This window comes from Lepidothrix coronata, unplaced genomic scaffold (assembly GCF_001604755.1).
Source record: "Lepidothrix coronata isolate B3197 unplaced genomic scaffold, Lepidothrix_coronata-1.0 Scaffold51, whole genome shotgun sequence".
NCBI lineage: Eukaryota > Metazoa > Chordata > Aves > Passeriformes > Pipridae > Lepidothrix > Lepidothrix coronata.
Window position 1 is genome coordinate 598,882 of NW_016690231.1, and position 20,148 is coordinate 619,029.

Sequence of the window (20,148 nt, forward strand, 5' to 3'; positions counted from 1 at the left end):
AAAGTACTACAAAAAATAATTAGAGAGGAGCAAAGAGGCTCATTAAAAACCTGATTCTGTTTCTACATGTTTTAAGTGTTTGTTCTTATTTGCAAAACTGGAATACTAGCATTTTCAAAGGTTTATGAGAATGGGATTTATATCAAGAGCAAAGGGATTTTTCCATGTGCCAACCACTTAGAGAATCTTAAAAATAACTGGGAAGAACTAAAGAGATGCAAATATTCCAGATAAGTTTTCATATCAATGGTCACTTTACCTTAGTGAGGCCACATTTATAAGGCCAGGTAGGATTATTTTGTAACCTAAGACCAAAGTTATGGAAGGGTGATGGTTGGAGGTTTTTATTCCTGCCTTCTCCTTGCAGTTCAGCTGACAAACACTCAGGCAGCTGATAGAGAACAGAGCTGGCTGCTCACAGCACGTTCCAGAGTATGAACTGCAACCAAAGCCTGAAGGGTGGATGTTGAAGTGTTTATTTCAGTGACCTTAAGCTTTAGACTTTACATATAACCTTTGGTACACGTGTAATGGTGCACATGGAGGAGGTGCTACATCCTCTGATGAAGTTTTCTCCCTGATTATGATTTTCAGACTGGGAGCTCCCCCAGGCCGCAGAAAGGCAGCTGGGAATGTCTGAGGACAAGCTCAGTGGCTTCGGTTCCCTGTGCTCTCGGGTGCACAGTCCCACCCAGGGGACTGGGGGCTGCTGAGCACAGATGTGTGCACAGAGCTGAGTGGGACTGATGGTGCAAACAGCATCAGCTGCACCAGCACAGCCTGCCCCTCTGGGGCAGTGTGTGTGCAGCAGCAGCAGTCACACCAATCCAAGAACAAGTACAAGGAAGCAAAGGATCCCCTGAGAACCCCAGTGGGAGGCAGAGTTACACTGGGTTGGAGCAGATGGGGAAGCTGGTGTCTCACCAGGGAGGAAGGAACCATGGTATGTGGCCCAAATGGCAGTGCTTGTTTAGGGTGGGAACAGGGTGTCTGTCCTAAGAAAAGTTATAATGTGCACAAAAGCCAGCTAATCGTCACTAAATCTTTACTGTTTAGCTGTAACTCAGTTTAAAATCAGCTCCCTGCCAGCTGAGAACTAGAGATGCCTCAGTGTGCTTAGTAAAAAGAGAAGTTTGGATGGGAGGGTGGCAGAAACTCCCCCATCTGTTCTTGAACACAGGCTGAAGCCAGTTCAGAAGTCCACCCAGAGATGGCTCTTCCATAGCACGGGCAGGCTGGGTCCAGTGTTACTTCATGGGAAGTATCTGGGGTGCTGAGTCAGCACTGCCACTCCTGGTAGCCCTGAGTTTTCCATGGATGGTTCCTGTGGGCTGAACAGGACTTGTTTATCTGCTACAGCCCAGCCCAGCATGGCAGGATCTCAGGCAACATGAAAAATAAACAGGGGATTCTGGCAGCATGATGTCACTCAGGCCAGCTCAAACACTGCAGTCATGCCAAGCTGGGGCACTTAAGCAAATCCTTTGAATGGGTTTAAGAGACAGCTAGACATTTTTATGAGGAGAAAGGAGATTTGCCGATGCAAAGACAAAGCAAGGAGGTGCATTTGAGATAAACTTAAAGGGCCAGGCTCGTTGGGCCAAGTGGCCATTTCCTGCCTTGCAGTCCTTTGCTTCCTCACATCTCTTCCCAGAGGAGCCCCTGGACCAGTGCACAGCCACTGCTTTGGATGCACCTGTGGCAGACGTGGCACGGGGCACCACTGGCAAGAGAAACACTTTCCATGGAGGAGATGGCTCAGAGGGCTCATGTTTTTAGAATTTTGCTTGCGATGGACCAGGAAATAAAATCATGTTCCAATGCCAGATAATAATATTTTGAACCAAATGTTCAAAGTCCATAATGTAATTAATGTTATGAATTAGAGAAGCTGTGCTTAAGAAAACCCTAGTTTGGAATCAGTGTATAAAGAAACCAGTTGGGCAGGGGGTGGTTTGTGAAGTCAGACGGTCGCCGAGTGTCCCTTGCGTGCCAGGAAGGTCCCTCCCTGCTGCAGAGGGGCACTGCAGGTGGCTGATGGAAAGGAGGAAGGATTTGGTGTGTTACTGCCATTAAACTAGGATAATGCTCTAAAGCTGGGGTGTGACTGCAGTCATCTTTCTCTTCTTCATAAAGAGAAAGACACTTAAAACAAGGGAAAGCTTCCTCTAAGCACAGGGGATATAAACTTTATGTAGTGTAACTAACTGTTTAACCTCTGCACCCTCACCTGTCTGGAGACCAGTTCACACAGCAGCCATGACATGAAGGCCTCAGGCAAATGGTGTGTTGAGTGTCTGTGCAGGCTCTCAGCTGTCCACAGAACACCATGAGACACACAGAAATGGATTTGTGGAACAGGACAAATCTGCCAAGCCCCTGTCCTGGGACCTCTAGTGACCATCATTTTCTTTTGTAAGAATTTCTGATTACCTTTATCCACAAAAATTTGATGGGGAGGTAAAGGGAGACGTTTGAATTTTCATAGTTTTTCTTTCTCCCAAATGTTCTTACCTGGGCTTTTCTAACCATCACAAATCCTCCTTTGTAGATCTGAGGAAGCCATTAGCTGAAATCCAAAGAGGGTTTTTGATCGTGGAGACTGGGTTTTGTTCCTTGCAGAAGAAAAGTGATCTGCATCTCTTGTTCACATTTCAGTAATGTGGAGGACTGAAACAATATCCCCTCTTTCACCTGACTTTGCAAGCCACTGGTGCTGGTGGTAGTGGTTTCACAGGGCAACAACGAGGAACTTACTGGTGTTATTGGGAATGATGTGAAAAGGGGAATCTGCTGCAAACTGAGGTGCAGTTAGTGATGGTGTGCAACTGCTTCTGCTGCAGGCTGGGTGCAGAGGCACCTTCGCAGCAGGGACTGCAGTCCCAGAGCCTTTTGCTGCTGTTTGAGCCCACAGAGTCTCCCCAAGAAGCTGTAGGCAGATGTAGCTGGGGGAATTGCATCCCTCAGGAGTCCCTTTGTGTGTGCTCTCAGGTGTTGTGCCTCAGCCTCTGGGGTCTCTGAGCAGAGCTGCTGGGCTGTGCAGCCTGGCTGCCCTCTGGGTTGCAGGAGGACCTTTGCTTGGAGAGATCTCTTCCCCTCCCCTGGCCCAGTGCCATACCAGCAGGCTGGCAGGGTTTTTGGCACAGGCTGGCAGTGTGCTCATCCCTGCTCTTTGCTTTCATTTGGACTGACTTTTGCTAAAAGATCTGTGTTCAGCCCAGATCTGTCCTACAGACACTGAGTTGGCTGGAGTGCGGGAGGGAGCTTCCTTCCAGTTGCCAGCAAGCCTCTCTCAAGGAATAACATTTAATGGGCCGCTGTTATTGGTGGCCACTTCCCCCATCAGTGATGGGGAGCCACCAGTGAGAGCATCAGCTCCACAGGGGAGCATGGCAGGAACCCCAGTCAGCCAAACCTGACAAGCATTTAAACCAGATCCCTTTACAAATGGGAAGAAGTCATAAAATCTGCTGTGAAACCTTAGTCCTGGCTTCAGCTGTCAGTGCCTTTAGTGGCAAAAGTGCCCTGTCTTCATTATAGGAGCCTTTTACTCCATTGTCTAATTCCCCAAGGGACTGGGAGAAGATTGACCCCACAGTAGCACTTCAACTAGTAGCAGAGCAATAAAAAAGGGGAAAGGAATAAGAAAGAAATCCCATGTGCTAAACACCAGCCATTCTGCTGCTGGCTTTCAGCACAGGCAGGTGCTTATGGGGCTTTCATATCCTTTTTATGGGAGCAGTGCAGTAATGCTCCTCTTGGGATGTGCAGAGCCCTCAGCCAAGGAGGACCTGCCTGTACCTGTAGAGAGGAAAATAATTCCTACTCCTCAGTGACAAGCCAAAATTCTTCACAAGTATGTGCTAGGAATTAAAGACCCAGCCCTATTAAGAGCAATAAATTTGTACCAGGGATGCATTTGGCCCAATAGCAAGAGTAAGTTGACACTCTGGTGCTGCAGCCTCCTGCCAAAGGGGGAGAAAAAGTAACCCAAGTAATAGTAAAGTGATCTCAGAGGGGTTTTTCTGTAGCCTGGCTTTTGGAATAAAAGCCAAATTCTAGCCTTACCTGAGCCTCTCCAAAGATTCTTGAAGCTGAAATACTGTGCTTCGTTCATCACAAGCTGATCAGAAGTGTTTCTTGATGCAACACTCTGGGAAAGGAGTGGACAGAAGGAGGGAGAGGGATGGAGCAGGCACAGCCTGGCACGGGTGCAGCCCCAGCTCTGCAGGGAGAGCCGGGCAGGAAGGGCCCTTCCCTCTCCTGCTGGGGTCTCATCTGAACCTGCACCAGCTCTCCAGTGGCACCTGAGACACACCCTGACCACGGGGGCCTGGAAGAGCAGAGGCACCTCCTGGCAGTGTGGTGGGACTGGCTGCACCTTCCTCATGTCCCTGTGCTGGGAGAGACATCTCCCCACACTGCTCGTGCCTTGCATGAACCTCCTGGCAGGGAGCATCAGCATCCTCCTTTGGAGTAGGGGTAGGGAGGGCCTCCTCCAGCCTGTGTCTTCTCCAAATGAGAAGTATTTAGACTCCTTTTTCCAGAGGGCTGAAGATTCCTGGAGCCGTGGCAGCTGAGACCAGGCCCAGGCTCTGGCCCCAAAAGCTTTGCAGCTCCAGGGTGCTGCAAAGGAGCCTTTGGCTCTGCAGAGGAGGTGGCTGGAAGGGGTGGAGAGAGGCCTCGAGCCTGGGGCAGCTCCAGTGTGTCCCAGCAGCTCCAGTGTGTCCCAGCAGCTCCCTGTGCCCCAGTGTGTCCCACACTGCCAGCCCCCACCCAAGGGCAGTGCAGGGGCTGTGCTGGGTGTGCTACCTCCTGGGGAGGGCTCACCCAAAGGTGCTGCTGCAGGGCACAGCAGGGAGGGGAAACAAGCTACAGCTGGTCCTCGGCCTCAGGGTCAGCCAGAGCTGGGGCTGTAGGTGGTGCCTTCCTGGTGACCCCAGTCCTGCCATCCAGGATGGTGTTTCTGGCATCTCCCTTTGGGGTAGCACAGAGTTGGTGGCTTTGTTCTCACTCCTGTTTTTCTGTTTGGGGCCAGGTGTAGTGTCAGCTTCTCCCAGCCATCCTCAGTGGGTTCCTTTGCTCAGAGCTGAGAGCAGTACAAACCTTTTCCATGCATGGAAAATCATTTCACGGCTCGTGAAAAAATAATTTTAATGAGATAAAAGTGCCCTGGGAAAATCCCATGGACAGGAGCCAGCAGTTCCTGAGGATAGAGGTGCCTCTTCTACATCTCGGTCTGCCCATGTACTTGCTTTTAAAATTTTTTGTAAACAAGTTCCTGAACTGTTGGAATCACTTCTCATGCACAGCACATAACATTATGGATAGTTTCTGAGGTCATAATAGGATCGATCTCCTGTGCAGGTGGAGATGGAGGGTGAAGATCATTTCAAAAGGAGCTGCTCAAAGGCTTGAGCAGCTCAGACCTCACGTACAGAGCCAGGACAAATGATGCCTAGAGGAGAAGCTGTGCCTTTGTCACCAGTGTCATAGCGGAGCACAGTTGATTTATTGCTTCCTGAGCCCCTGTCCCGTCCCAGGGCTGCCCAGGCCGGCTGTGGGGTGTGCTCTCGGGCAGGGTGACTGAAACCAGGCCCAGGTCCTGTCGCCTGCGTCAAGAGGAAGGAGATCAGGTTTTATTAGGAACAGCATGTGGACACTGAGCAAAAGCAGTGCTATGGGTGTGGCTCTGCCGCTGCAGGCAGGGAGGGTGAGGCACAAGGGCACAGGCTCTGGCCGAGCTGGGCAGGACGCAGCCAGGCTGGGCTTACACTGTGCTCAGCATCCTGAGGGAGTGGGCAAGGAGAGGCAGCCAAACATGGAATGGATCAAACATCTTACCTTCGTGTGCCTTCAGTGGAAAAGAGACTTTTTTGCCTCTACCTGGAAATCCCCAGAGGCAATACCCTTTTTTTTTAACTTTTCCCTTAAAAGTATCTGCTCTTCTCCCACCACTGAAAAGAAATTCATTTTTTAAAAAATCAAAGTTAAAAGAAAAGTATTTTTTCCTGGGTAGCTAATCAAATTGCCAACATTCTAAACCAGACACTTTATAAAGCCACATTTTTCCTCACAGTGTGGAATACACACTACACAATATGTACCTGTGCAACAGCACCATGTCTTGTTCACGTGTGGGTGACATTCAGTGCGAGTGCAAATAGAAAGCTCATCTCCAGCAGAAGAGCTGACAGCTTGATAAGTATTGATCTCACTCTCACTAGGATTTGTCTTTGTATTTATTTCTTTTGTCGGAGCAGACAGGTTTTCCTGATGGAGTGTGGAATGTGTGTTTATTGGTCCCACTGCCTTAGGGATTTTATTTTGGCAAGGAACGCAAAGACGACGCCAGTAGGCAAGAGGGGTCTGAAAACACTCCTGGTAGGTTTGAAGGGATGAGCAGCACAGTCAGCAAAGTGAAATGGTTTTATATGACATGGTTGTCTGCGATCACAGAGGACTAGACTCAACATGCAGACGATCCTTCCATGCCAACTTGGGCATGTCATTGGGTTTGGCTGTAAATGCAGCCCCTCTCTCCCCCCTGCCACCAACCTGCTTGGGCAAGTCACTTCCTTGCTCAGAGATGCTCCAAGAGGAAATGAGGTTGGCTTCAGTTGAACTTTCTTCTTACAAGCTCGTGTGAGCTGCCATGGTGACAGCTCCGTGTCAGCCTGGGTCAGTGTGACCTGTCTGGGGACATCCACGCGAGGGGCTGGGCCACGGGGACCTCGGGCATGAAGTGGTACCTTGGGTTGAAGTGGTGATGGTGGAGACAAACTCTTCAAAGTCAAATCTTCCTCACCTACATGCCATCTGCTGAGCTGAGCACTTGTGCATGGGGCAACTCCCAGTGAGGCTTTGCCAGGCTTAGGCTTTCTCTTAACAGCTATTTTTAGGGCTGGTACTATAAATCCCAGTCTCTCCCTCTTGCTGCTGCTTCTTATCTCCTTAAATCATGCGTAGTAGCAGTTGTTTGGCTCTACCTCTGACTTCTCCCTCCAAAGGGAAGGAAAACTATTTTGAAATGTAATCCTTTTCCTCTTTTTTTGGCTGGGAAAGACCTGACCTGCAAAATGTAGGCCACTGAGTAACACCCCCGTTGTTGTAGCTCTCAGTGCAGCCCTGGGGGGGGTCAGGGGAGGGATGGAGGGTTGTGCCCTCCCCGAGTTCTGTGGCTGTGGGCCCTGAGCACGCCGTACCAGGGCAATGGCAGGAAGAGCTGCTCCCCAGCTCCTCACATGTGCTGAAGGCAAGCAGGCTTCACAGCTGGGCCCTGCTGTCCCAACACCTTACCCTGACGAGCTGGCTGCACCCCAGGGGTGTGCTCTGCTCCCCGGCCTTGATTTCCTCCCCTCTGCCTTGGGCCCTCCCAGAGGCCCAGGAGCAGCTCAGGCTCTCAGCACTGGCACTGTCAGGCCAAGGCTGGGAAGGTCTGGTTTGGGAATGTTGAGGTTTGGAGGAGTTCTGGGGTTTTTGAGGATTCACAGCACGCGTCAGAGCTTGGCCTGCTGCGTCCGGCCCTCTGCGTCACTGCAGATGTTGAGGCGGCTGCTCAGGTGTTGGGCCACTGTGGCTTGTTCCTTTTGGTGTCAAATTATTTATGATTCATGTGTTGCCATAACATCACTTGCATGAAAAATCTGGGATAGTGACCCAGCTCGTCTTCCGCCAAAGCACTGGCAGAAGGCCCGGCTGCGTCTCCCTTTCCCAGCGACCTGCACCGGCAGTGCAGCTTGGCCCCGGCCCTTTCCTCGTGCTCCGGGGTCCTGACCCGGGGCTAGTGGCTTGTTAAGGGTGGCTCATGTGGCTTAAAGTGCCTGGTAGAGTGGGAGAAGGGAGAGCTGTTTGGGAGGGGTGTTTGTGCCTGCTGTGAGCACGTGCAGGTTGGTGTGTGGGTGCAGGTTGGTGTATGGGCATGGCCGGGGCTGGGAGTGTGGGTGCATTTCTGCAGCTCCCTCTGCTACTGTTTGTTCAGCTAACACACTTGCTTTCATTCAAGAGCTAAATCACAAGGGGATAATTTGCAAATAGCAACTGTATGTTAAATACTAATTTGTATGTACATGTTTGGGTTGCTTTCCAAAGTCCATTTATCATCTTGGTCCCCTTGCATCTGCTGCTACGAGGCTTTCTGCCAACTCAGCAGAATGGGAGCTCCAGCTAACCCTGCTCTCACTTGTCTTGCTCCCAGCACCTCCGGGTGAGAACTGAACCTGGCCGGCTGTGCCATGAGCCATGGTAGTCTGGGAGCACAGTAGGGTTTCTGTCCCACACAAAATGCTAAACATGTAAACTTTATCTGTGCTTGCTGAAGTCTGTACCCATCTCCTGTTGTCACTCTTCTAAACATGGAAAACAGCCCTGAAAGAGTCGCTGGTATGAATTTCTCAGGACCCCTAAGCTTGGTACAATTCTGGATGTCCAGAGCAGGCTGATATGAGACCCTCAGTCTGTGCCAGTGCATCAGCCTTTGGATTTGCAGTTCTGTTTCTGTCCACTGGAGCTCCCACCAAAAAGCACAACTCCAGGTCATGCTCAGCACGAGGCTAGAGCCAGCCCCTTGCCTGCAGAGCTGAGGTGCTAAATTATATCTGGACCAATATCTAATCTGGGCAGGTCTAAAACTAACCATGAGAAACAACAGCCCTGCTATAAAACAGGTGGAGGCGAGTTTACTACTGTTTCCTAAAAGCCGTTTAGGATCAAATGCAAACAGTCTCTGCTGCCTGGGAGCATGCAGATGGTGTGATTGCCAGCACCACCAGTTGCACAAAGCAGATCAATACAGCTGAGCCCAGAGCCCGTTTGCTGGGGAGACTGGCATTGTATGTGAACTGGAATTTCCTGTAAACCAAGTGGCCCTGCAATAGAAAGAAATGTCCAGGAAACAGCTGCACACATGCAAAGCACTTTTACTACTTGCCTGATGTTTTCCTCAGCATCACGTTTTCATAATTTTTTTTTAAATGCTTAAATCCTGTGCAAACAACCTTTTTCTCACCAGCTTCCTGTATGACAGTAGCCAAGAGAAACAGCTTCATTTAGGGTGATCCATTTAAGCCACACACTGTATTGTCTGGGAATATGGGGACCAGGGATTATTCAGTGGAGGCTGAAAAATGTTAATATTTTATCAGCCACAGAATAAACAGATAAAGCGGAAACCACTTTATATTTTTCTGAAATGTTAATAATGGGCTGATAATCTCCAAAGCCTACATACTTCCTGTGATTCAAAAGGCACTGCATGTACTCCATACTCATGGTGCAGGCCTGGCACAAGAGACACACCCCCTTCAGAAAAGGGTACTGTTGGTCTGGATGGAAACATGGCAAAGAAACCAAAAAGCTGCTTTCTACAGTTTCCTCATGGAAATTGGAGAGCCACAGGGAAAAGCAGACAAGGGGACCAGCAACCCTCCATACCTGCCTGGAGCCTGACCCACACATCACCTTAGACCTGGGGCCCAGCAGCACATTTGAGTCCTACAGAGACCTGTAAGCTGCCTGGCACCTCTGGAAAGATTACCTTGAACTGTCCTTATTGCTGAGTCGTGGAAGGACTGAAAGGTTTGGAGCAAGCCTGAGTTACAGAATGAGATTCACAGTGAGGCCATGTCTGCTGCAGGACAGTTCTGAGCTCCCCTCCGTGCACCAGAGCCCTGCCTGTGTGCTGAGCCAGCAGCCCAGCTCTGGGCTCACTGGGCTCTGCTCTCTCTGAGCCAGCCCTGCCCACGGGAGAGGGCACACACAGCACAAATGGATCGTGGGGCTGGAGAGCACTGGCATGGACAGGACAGCACTGCAGGGCACCTTTTGCTTTGTACTTAATGACATTGCTCTCCAGTTCCAAGATCCTGGCTCCTGAGAGGTCACATTAGACTTTTCCCAAATATCAGTGATTATAAGTCAGTGTAGCTTTTAGATATATCTCCTAAAGAGACTTATGTTGGATCTCGTGTGCTGCAGGCTGATCTGAGTGCAGAAAGGGGAGCTGTGAATCTCCATACCAAGAATTATTTCCATTTTAGGTTATATTAAGTCTCTGCAAACTTATTCAGCAGTTATATCAGAGTGACTGTACCAAAATCAAAATCAGATTCTTGTATTTGGTGTAGATATATCACTTCTCTGGCTTTGTATGTGGGAATCCTGATGCTTTTCTGGCAGAAGTTGAAAGTTTCTGCCGTTTACAAACCTGTGCAAAAACTGACAGGAATAGAATTCCTTTCTTGTGCCAACTGAATGCCGTTTTTCTTTTGCAATCAAGGATCTAAACACACACATTTTCTATAACTATTGCCAAAGCCTGGGGGGCGTTGCAGTCTCCCCTTTCTCCAGGGTTTCACTGAGACTTGGCATTTTTTGACAACAGGTAATGTCATACTGAAAAACTCGAGCCTGAAGAACAAACCCTGCAGCCCTAACTGGCAGCACCAGCTGACCTTCCGTGCAGGTCGGACCGTTCCTCAGGTTCTCACATGCACATCCCTGTATCTTTGTTCAGGATGTTCCCGTTGCCAAGTGCAACAGTAACTAGTGTGCACTGTATTGATGGCACTTCCTCCAAATCACAACCACATATCCCTCTTCCATTTCCAAAACAGAAACAAAAGAGGCTTCCCCTAATTTGTTGGTATATACGAAACAAACAATACTCCTCAGAGATCACAATCACTGCGTTTTCCTCATTTTATTCTGAAATTGAATATGATGAAATATAAAACATTTAGAGTTTTCCTATGTCCTTTCTTATAACTAAAATCCAGTAATTTCCCAATATCATTGTGGTTTTATTATGCAGCAGGTATCAGCAGCAATTTAAATGAAGTTTTTAAAATGCTGGTCAGTTTGTTATATTACTTACTGAAACCTCCTTTGTAGTTAGTGTTTCATAATCTGATCAACAAAAGTCTTTTGAGTATTATCTTTTTGTTGTTGCTGCTTTTTCGATGCAAATTGCACTGAAGGGGAAGGTCAGGAGTCCCAGAGCTCCAGTGCCTCTGTGCTGCTGCTGGATGGATGGATGGATGGATAGATGGATGGATGGATGGATGGATGGATGGGTGGGTGGATGGATGGATGCTCTGTCTCTGATCCCTGTTTGCCCACCTTCAGCTCCTCTCCAGCCTGCCCAGTGTCCCAGAGTCAGGAAGGGAACTGCACCAAGAGCTCGGATCCCCCGCAGGTCTGAAGAGAGGAGGAGGCTGTAAACACAGCAGCTCTGTTGCAGCACTGACCCCAGGCAGCAATTCCAGGGAGCTGTACACGCACAGAGGATGCCTGATGGGATTCCCAGACGTTCTGGCTCTCACTCTTGCCCACAGTTTGAAGTAAACAGTTTGATACACTTCCCTTTTCAATTCCTGTTTCCCTTTGCAGGCACATGGGCAACACGAACTCACATTCCTGAGTCAAATGGGCAAAACTAGCCAAATTGGTTGTGCCTTAAAATAATGTCTTCTATTCTTTCCCTCCTTTTTTTTCCCTTTCCCTTTGCACGTGTGTTGCTGTTTCCACAGCAGTGACTAAATATTGACGTGCGACATTCACCAAACAAGAAAAACGAGCACATGAATAAATATGAACTGAAACCCAGGGCTTTCCAGTGGCAGGGCTCGCTGGCCTGCTCCAAACCAGCTGGGAGCAGGAAAGTGCCTGCCACCCACCACCCCTGCCTGGGGCAGGGGGGCTTTCCAGGCTGCCAGTCCACAGAACTCAGATCTGGCTGCTGGCAGAGCTGGGAGTTTGATGCTGGGGATGCTACTGGAACAGACTGATCATCAGGGAATGGCCTCTCCCCCTTTATCCCTGAGTATCCGTGTGAATAGTGTGAATTTACAGTATTGCAACAGTCTCCATCCATCCACTTGCCCACATTCCCAAGCAGGTCTTTTAATTGAGTTCTTTTTAGAAATAAATCTTAGCTGAGATGCAACATCTGTTTTTCAGCAAGATCTTTATTTTTGCCCAGTTCTACAGCTGGACTGGAGGCTGAGGGGGTTAAATGACTCGCTCAGTTTCCAAATGTTGGGCAGGGGCTTAGGTGGGATTAGAGCCCAGGATGCTTACAGCTTAGTCCTTGCCTTCACCAGCCACTTCTCAGCCACATGGGCTCTTTGGGTGCAAGGAGAACTTGTTCATGGCATCAGGGTGTGTAATTCTGTAGCTGCACACACCAGCAAATGATTCGTCTAGAAAGAAATGTAATCAATCTGCAGTTAAAATTCAGCTTTGTGTTACCCTTGGCATAGGATTCATTAGAGTTTAGGATCACTGTGACGAGAACAGCCCCAAGAGCAGGAGATCCATTTCATGAAAGATGTCAGGTTTTAAAATTTGGTTTCACTCCAAGGAAAAATGAGCACAGAAAAAGTTGCAGCTTTCCTCAAAGTCTCTTCTCGGCTTCTCCTCAGTTAATTACACAGATTACGTTCCACAAGCCCTTTATTATCTGGGGTAGCTTCCAAACCTTGTCTCATGTAGATACAAATTTTCGAGTGCATCCCAACTTTTTTTCCACATTCGTAAGAAGGGTAGATCCAAGAACAGGACAGAATATTCTTGAAGTGGTCTCACTAATTCCTGAGGCAAGGATAATATAATTTTCATCTCCCCTGATAGTCTCTTCTTTTGGAGTTCAAACGCTCTTAGCTGTAGTTTGGCACTGATGTTTTTGTGCTCCCCAGGTCCCTTCTAATGTTTTTAAGACTCCACATCCTGGAAATGGGACCTCCTGTTTTCACATGGTCTGTTTGGGGTTTTTTATTTGGTTAAATTCAAGTGCATGTTGATCAAACAAGCAATCTCTAGAGCTGCTCCTCATCCTTGTTACCAACTGCTGCATTCATTGTTGAGCTGGTTCTGGGGGATATGCCCACTGAAATCTGCATTTGGTCCAATATCCTTAAGAAAGAAATCGGCTGGTGTTTGGTCATGAGCAGGGTGCCCCCAGAAACATCCCCATTTCATCCCAGTTTCTCTTTACAACTCCTTTGTGTTCTGTCAGGTCCCCAGTTGTCCAGCTGAGGAAATGCTGCCCTGCTTTTGGAGCACTTGCTCCTTTCATCAGTGTCGTGCAGACAAACCTTGTGCCTTACAGGAAACTCTGCATTATATCAGCAGAAACATTTTTATTAATGAAGCTTGTAATTCATCAGCAAAGGTTAGTTTGGCAGAACCTATTTTCCACACAACTGTGCTGACTGGCACAAAATATGCTGCCTTTAAGTTCTTCGATGCTTGTATCCAGTATCAGTCTTTTCACAGCTGAGCTCAGAATCGGTATCTAATTAACTGAGTTAATACCTCCTGGGGTTTTCCATCCACCCCTCTTCAAATGTTGGCACAATTTACAATTCTCTTCAGTCTTATGGAATTTCCCTCATGTTCCAAAATTTCCTTCAGTCTAACAGTAGCAGGTCATACAGCTCCATTCTGCTGATGTTTAAGCAGTTGCCTGCTTCCTATGGGAAGTTCTCCCTGATTTCTGATGGACCAGAGAGGGTGTCATTATCACTGAAAGACACAAGTGTGCCACTGTCTTGCTTTTCAAAATCAGAACAGAAATAGGTATTTATGAGTGCTTCCTGACTCAGGGACTCGTCAAACTTGGCTGTAATGGAGTTCATTGGTTCTGGATATGTTTCTTAGTTTTCCATTGCTATTCTTACTTGAAAGGCAGTTCTTAGTTTCCCTCTCACCTAGGGTAAGAGTGGTAGTATTAATAACCTCAGTTAACTGCCACTCTTAAGCACCATTGTACTTGAGGGGCTTGGTTTCTATTACAGGTTGTTCTTGAATAGGTTTAATTAAGCATGTGTTTAAGTACTTGGTATTGGAATGACCTCTTAACTCCAAGCAGGACACTGGCAAGTGGTGAACTTTCCTACAGAATGACCGAGTCCTTTCTGCAGAGCCTAATATCCATTCTCTGTGCACAGCATGATGTTGCATTATCTGATCTCCCCTGGATTTCATGCTTCAGCTGTGTTTATTGAAACAGATCTTACTTTATGTAGTAAATACTTGCTTCGTATGTGCCACTTTGCACTCTTCATTTCAGGTACAGACGCTTGTGCATAAACAGTTTGTCCCACTGCCAGATCTGTGGGTTTAGACAAGTATGGGGAGGTGTGAGTAGGATCCGGCTGACTCACAGAAACATGTATTTTCATCCAGTAACCAACATGGAAACCCAGTATTCAAAATTTGTTTCTGTTGAGTACAGAGGGTGGTTTTCTGTAACCGGAAGTTTTAGGTGTGACAAGCCAAGCAATCTGTCTGAAGCTTATCTCATCTGTCTGATCATACTTTTCACTGCAGAAGGCATGATTGTCTTTTGTCAGCTCATGTCATGGCACAGACATCCCCAGAGACTCTGAGAGATGCCCTTCAGAATGAATGGAGAGAGGGATGGCTGCATGCAGCTGTTTGGGTGGGACACTGCTTTGGGTGGTGCCTTGAAAGCTTACCCAGGCTTTGCAGAAGTGGGTAAGCCCTTTTTGCTTAGTCTGTTCCTGAGCAGACCCTTTGCCTCTTGCTGATGTTACCCAGGTAAATCTCTGACTGTGGGTTATTTGCAGATGATGGTGTGTGATTTGCCACCTTAGGCCCACGTGGGTGTTTTGCTCTGCTTGGCCAGTGGCACTGTTTCAAAAGGGAGGATATGCAGAATTGTTTGCTCATAAAAGTCATCGATAATCATATGTGTAAAGTTCATGAATTTCCTGACACTTGCCAGTGTTTTCGCGTTAAGCCAGGGGCTGTCCAAATTCTTGTAAGTCATAAATCACATGCCTCACCCTCTACACAGCAGCAGAGCCAAGTTTATTGAGTGAAATCTTCACACGGTGCCAATTCATGTGCTCCTGGTTGGGACCATTGAGGTGAGCACAGGCACATGCAGTGAGGAGCTGTGCTGGCTCAGAGCAGCCACCCTGGCATTCCTGCTCCTCACCCCCCTGTGCAGTGAGGATCTCAGAGCAGCCACCCTGGCATTCCTGCTCCTCACCCCTCCCGTGCCCGAGTGCCAACAGTGCCCTTGGTGCCTTTGAGAGTGGAGTTTTCACAGGGCAGAAAGAAGCCAACAACCCACCTAAGGCTGCTTTCTGTGCTTGACAGAGGTGGATTTGGTGCACTCCTCTGCTTGCAAAGATGCCACCACCAGCCTGTCCGTGTCAGGCTGTGAGTGCTCCAGCCCTTTGTGCCACTGCAGTCACACCAGGCAGGTCTGTGTCTGTAAAGCAGACTGTCACAGTAAAGATCTAACAAGAATATTATTGCCATTGGCTGGAAAGAAAGATGCTGTCTGAACGACTGTTTTCCTTGAGTATTTTAACAGAAGTTTTAGTTCAGCATGAAGAGCAGCTTTGCCTCCTTTTATAAGAATTGGCAGGGGGAGGTAATATTTTAGCTGACACGTAATCTATCTTGACTCTATTGCTTTTTTATTGTTTGTCAGAAAGGCCCTGGGGGTAAACATTATTTCTTTGTCTGTTTGGGCTCTGGCTTTGTGCCACGGACACATTTCTCACACCAAGCATGTTTCTGCATACCAGTGGGGAATAGACTGGGTGAGGACAAATTACCAGCTCTGCACACAGGCCTCTCCAGTGCCATTTATGCATCTGTGGAGAGGTCATGGGAGTCAGGGAGTGTGAGAGGGAACAGGCTGCAGGGAGCTTCCCAAAATCCCCTGGAAGTTGTCAGCTGGTGATTTCAGTTCAGCATCTCACACCTTGCCCCCAGCACTCGTGGCTGAAGGGCTGCAGAGCACTCAGCCTGCACTCAGGGAGGCCAGTGAGCAGACAGAGGCTCTGCTGGGCGTGGAGATGGGCCCAGGCAACGACTTTGCAATCATCTGCAGATTCAGGTGAAACAAATCCTCTCGCTTGATCTTCTGCAGCATTCATAAAGAGCTGACTTACATTTCCAGCAAAGCTCCTGAGCTTTACAGTCTGCAAAGCTCATGTCCCCAGGTGCTGTCTCTGGAGTCAGTGTTCCCGAGGCACCAAACACTCAGCAGTTGCCCAGCACACTTTTTATCATCCTCACCTCATAAAAGCTTACAGTTTTATGCCCTCCTTTGTTGCACCATCTCTCTGTCACCCCCTCTGTGAGTTGTTGAGATGTTAAGCCTCTGCTTTTTGGGCCTCTTTGGTCTTTGGAGTTTGTATGGGCAAAACTCAATCTGAATGTGAACATCCCCCAGGGCACAAGCTTTCCCATTCAGGAGATCACTATAGCTCTGCTCCTGAAATCCAGCCCAGTTCTCATCTTTTGCTGCTCCTACCACTGGGGCAGAGACTGTTTGGCCTTGTTTGACCAATGTGAATATTTCTCCTCTGTGTAGCAAAACTGAATGAAAGTGAAGCATTCAATAGCTGGGGATTGTTAGTGAAATCCGGAGCATTCAGCAGGATCAAGGTCTTTCAGCTGGATCAGAGGCCCCAGGTATCCACAGCCTCTCGAGGTTTCTTCCCCGAGCAGTGAGAGACTTTTTATTCAATGAGCTCAATGGAATTCAAAGTAGAGCCAGCCAAGCTATAGGAAAACCTCTTGAAAAGGGAAAGGAAAATGAGGATTAAGAAGGAGAAAGGAGAAGGAAAGGAACACAAGCGAAAATAGTAACAGGTGCTGAGGTGCTCACTCAGCAGGGAGCTGTCAGGGCCAGAACCTGCAGTGTCCGTGGGATGGTGTTCTGGGTGCTTTTGGCTCCCATCAGCTGGAGCACAGCAGCCCTGCCAGCTGTCCCCTCCCTCTCAGTGTTTTAGAAAGGCTTGATCTCATCTGGCACCTTTCCATCTTCCAGCAAAAGGACTGGAGGTCTCCTCTGGGTGTATCAAACTCTCCAGCCTTGCTCCCAGAGCCCTCCTGGGCTGCCAGCACACAGGGATCCCAGAGTGCTGCTGCTCCACTGAGGCCCTGACAGCCCAGCCCAGTCCTGCTGGGGGACAGGTGAGAGAAGGATGTTCTCTGCCTGCCGTCCTTCTTCTGAGAGGAGCAAGATCTGGGTTTCCAAACAGCTGGAAGAGTATCCCCTAAGAAAACCAGGGGGGAAAGAGCAGATCTGTCTGTAGGATTGGTATTTCTTCACCCAAAAACCCCATGTTCAAAACTGGCTGCTGACTGTGGACTGCTGGAAGCACTGGACACCTCACCAGTGAAACATGTTGGTCCTGAGGGTGGGACAGTGTTGTTTGGCTTGCTTGGATGTAGAATTAAAGTGTTTTTTCATATCCCTTCTCAAATCCAACTACTCAAGATTGCTGAGGGGCAACATGTAGACAAGAACAGCAAGCACCTTTGGAAATGACTCAATCTGTTTTTTCATCCAAAGAGTTGATAGCTCCTGTGGGTGGCAGATAAGCTGAACCTTCTCTCCAAACACAAGGACAGAAAGCTCTGGGATATATTCCATAAAATGTCATCACCTAAAAACTCTACATAAATTCACAAGAGTCTCAGTCAAATAAGACATTCCCAGCATCCTTCTGAATATGTATTTAGTACCAAGAAGCATCAGGGGATAAAAAATTGTTCAGTTATTATGAAGCTCACACTCCAGTTATTAATATTCTTCATTATTTCTGTTCCCTCAGATTTCTTTCAAACCAAGTCATTTAGGGAAGTCCCTCTCTTTTCACAATAGAGGTGGCAACAGGCGTTTTATTAGAATGAAGGTGAAGAAACAGGCAAGTCTCCCATGCAGAATATGAACAGTCATCCTTCAGAGTGTGTTCAGTTCCTGGCTGTGCCACAGACTTCCTGGGTGAGTCACAGCAGCCCTGCCCTGTCCTGTGCGTGTGTGGGGGCTGTTGAGGAGCAGGTCCCTGAGGAACGGAGCTTACCCTGCCAGCATCCAGTAACATCTGCTCAGATCCATCCATGGTCTGGTTGGAGGTCTTGTCTCGTGGCACCCCTGCTGTCCTGCACCCTGCAGTGGTCAGGTGGGCTCAGAGCAGGCCCAGTGTGCAGCTGGCAGTGCTCTGCCAAAGCAGGCATTGCTCACTGAGAGCAGGCAAGGATGGCAGTGAGCAGGAAATGGGCCTTTGCATCAGGGGCTTTCCTTAAGTTTCTTTTACTACATCCACTAAACTTGCTTCCCCCACATCTGGCACGTTGGGGCCTTCTAATCCTTAAACCGGCTCTAACAGCAGCAATGGCAAAGGAATTGGAGTTACAAAGGAGCATGTGCTCAGAGGCTCTCCTTTTGGGGGAGGAAAACAAGGAGAGTGAAGCAGGAACAGACTTCTGGAATATATTTGCTCTTTCAGGGATGGGTGCAAGCACTGAGCTGTTGTTTTTGTTGAAAGCTCTGGGGGCAAAGGGGTTTTTGTCAATGTTTTACAAGTCTCTGGGTGACGGTTTGAAACTGCAGCAAGAAATGTGATTCCTGGCTTAGCAGACAGGTTCTGCAAGTCAAGCTTTCTGTTTATTTTAATATTTCAGGGATCCTTCAGTGTGTGTCACATGGACAAAAAGAAAGGGGGAAACTCCTCCTCCTGCATGAACCCAGCCATAGAATTGCCTTAAAGGTGCCGGGTTCCTGTGAGCCACATGCCAACACACACTGCCCACTCCCCAGCCAGACCATCTCAGCAGGGAATTCCTGCTGAGCCAGCTCAGATCCAAGGATACACCTGGCTGTGGACTTGTCCTGACACCATGACTGTGCTCACGCTAAATAATAACCTGGAGCTAAAGGACATCCAGCTGATGGGTTCTAACATCTTCCAAGAGAAGTGAGGGAACACCCTTGTCCATGACATTTAAAACTCTGCAGGCACCAGTTGCACACAGGACTGGGGCTGCAAGGAAGGGTTCTGTGCTGGGGCTGGGGGGGACACAGGGAGCCTTCCCCATCTCTGATGGGGTGATCTGAACCAGTGAGGTCTCCAGACTGTAGGAATGTAAAACTCTGTCCCTTCTGGCTCCCTCTGCTGCCTCTCTGGCTGTTCTGGTGGCTGTGAGTGGTGGTGCTGCCTGGGGCTGCAGTGCAGGGCGTGGGTCAGCCCCGGGCACGGCTGTGCCCAGCCCAGCTCTGCAGGGATGTTCTCACACGCAGGTTTCTAGAGATGCTCATGAAGGCTGTGACCAGAAGGCCACTACATGTTGGCTGCATAACCTAAACTGGCCAAGCTTTTGCTTTCCAGACTGGGAAGGCGTTTGATAGGGATTCTACCATTTTGGTTGTGATTTCTCCATATTTGTAGTTAAGTGATTAAATGAAACAATTCCTCCGACTTTAAAATGGCTTTCAGAAGTATAAATGCCAACTAGGCAGTCAGCTGTTGAGTGTGTGTTGTTTTCAGAAGTATAGTATTTCAAAGTATATTTTCTGAGGAACTAGTTGATTTTTGTAAAGAAAGTTTTCCCCAGATCTGAACTGAAGTGGCTTCTTGAGTTTATGCAGTTTCCCGCAGAGATCTCTGTTTTGTGTCTGTTCTTTCCTTCCACATCATGATGCCTCATCACTGAATTGTCAGCATATTCCTGCCAAAGTAGAGCTATCTGCTGGGGTAGGTATAGACTCCTTACAAACAAAAGGAAAGGATGTGATGGCAGATTATGTGCTGTAGCTGATGACACCTGAAATACAAAGAAAGGATATGAAAGTCATGTATTGTTCTCAGAGAAAAAGGGCAAAAAATGAAGCACAGGCCTCTCAGACAGGAGAGATGAGCCAGTGAAATGATCATCTAGATTCCTTCTCCTCAACAAGTACCTTTGCCAGCTCCGACCATCTCATGGCAGCCCCAGGGAGGAGGTTTCCCTTTTGGGCTCTGAGCAGTGGAAGGTGCTCAGTGACTCTGAAGGGAAGGGAGGTGGATCTGAGCCAAGGAAGCACATGCATTGTCCCCGTGCCCCCCAAGCCATTCCTCCATGGCAGTGAGTGATTGAACAGCTCCACGATAAGGACAGAGGGAGCTGCAGTGTTTTGAATAGGGGCGGAAATGCCTTTAGCCTTGATTAATCTGATCGAGTTCCCAGCTTCCAACGGAACTGGAGGGCAGACCTGGGAGTTTTAGTCAAATGAGGGAAAAAAGAATCCTTGTTCCCAACAGGTAATTAATTTAATTTTACAGGAATGTTGATGCTTTGCACCTATAAGTACTCCTTCATAGACCATAAAAACTT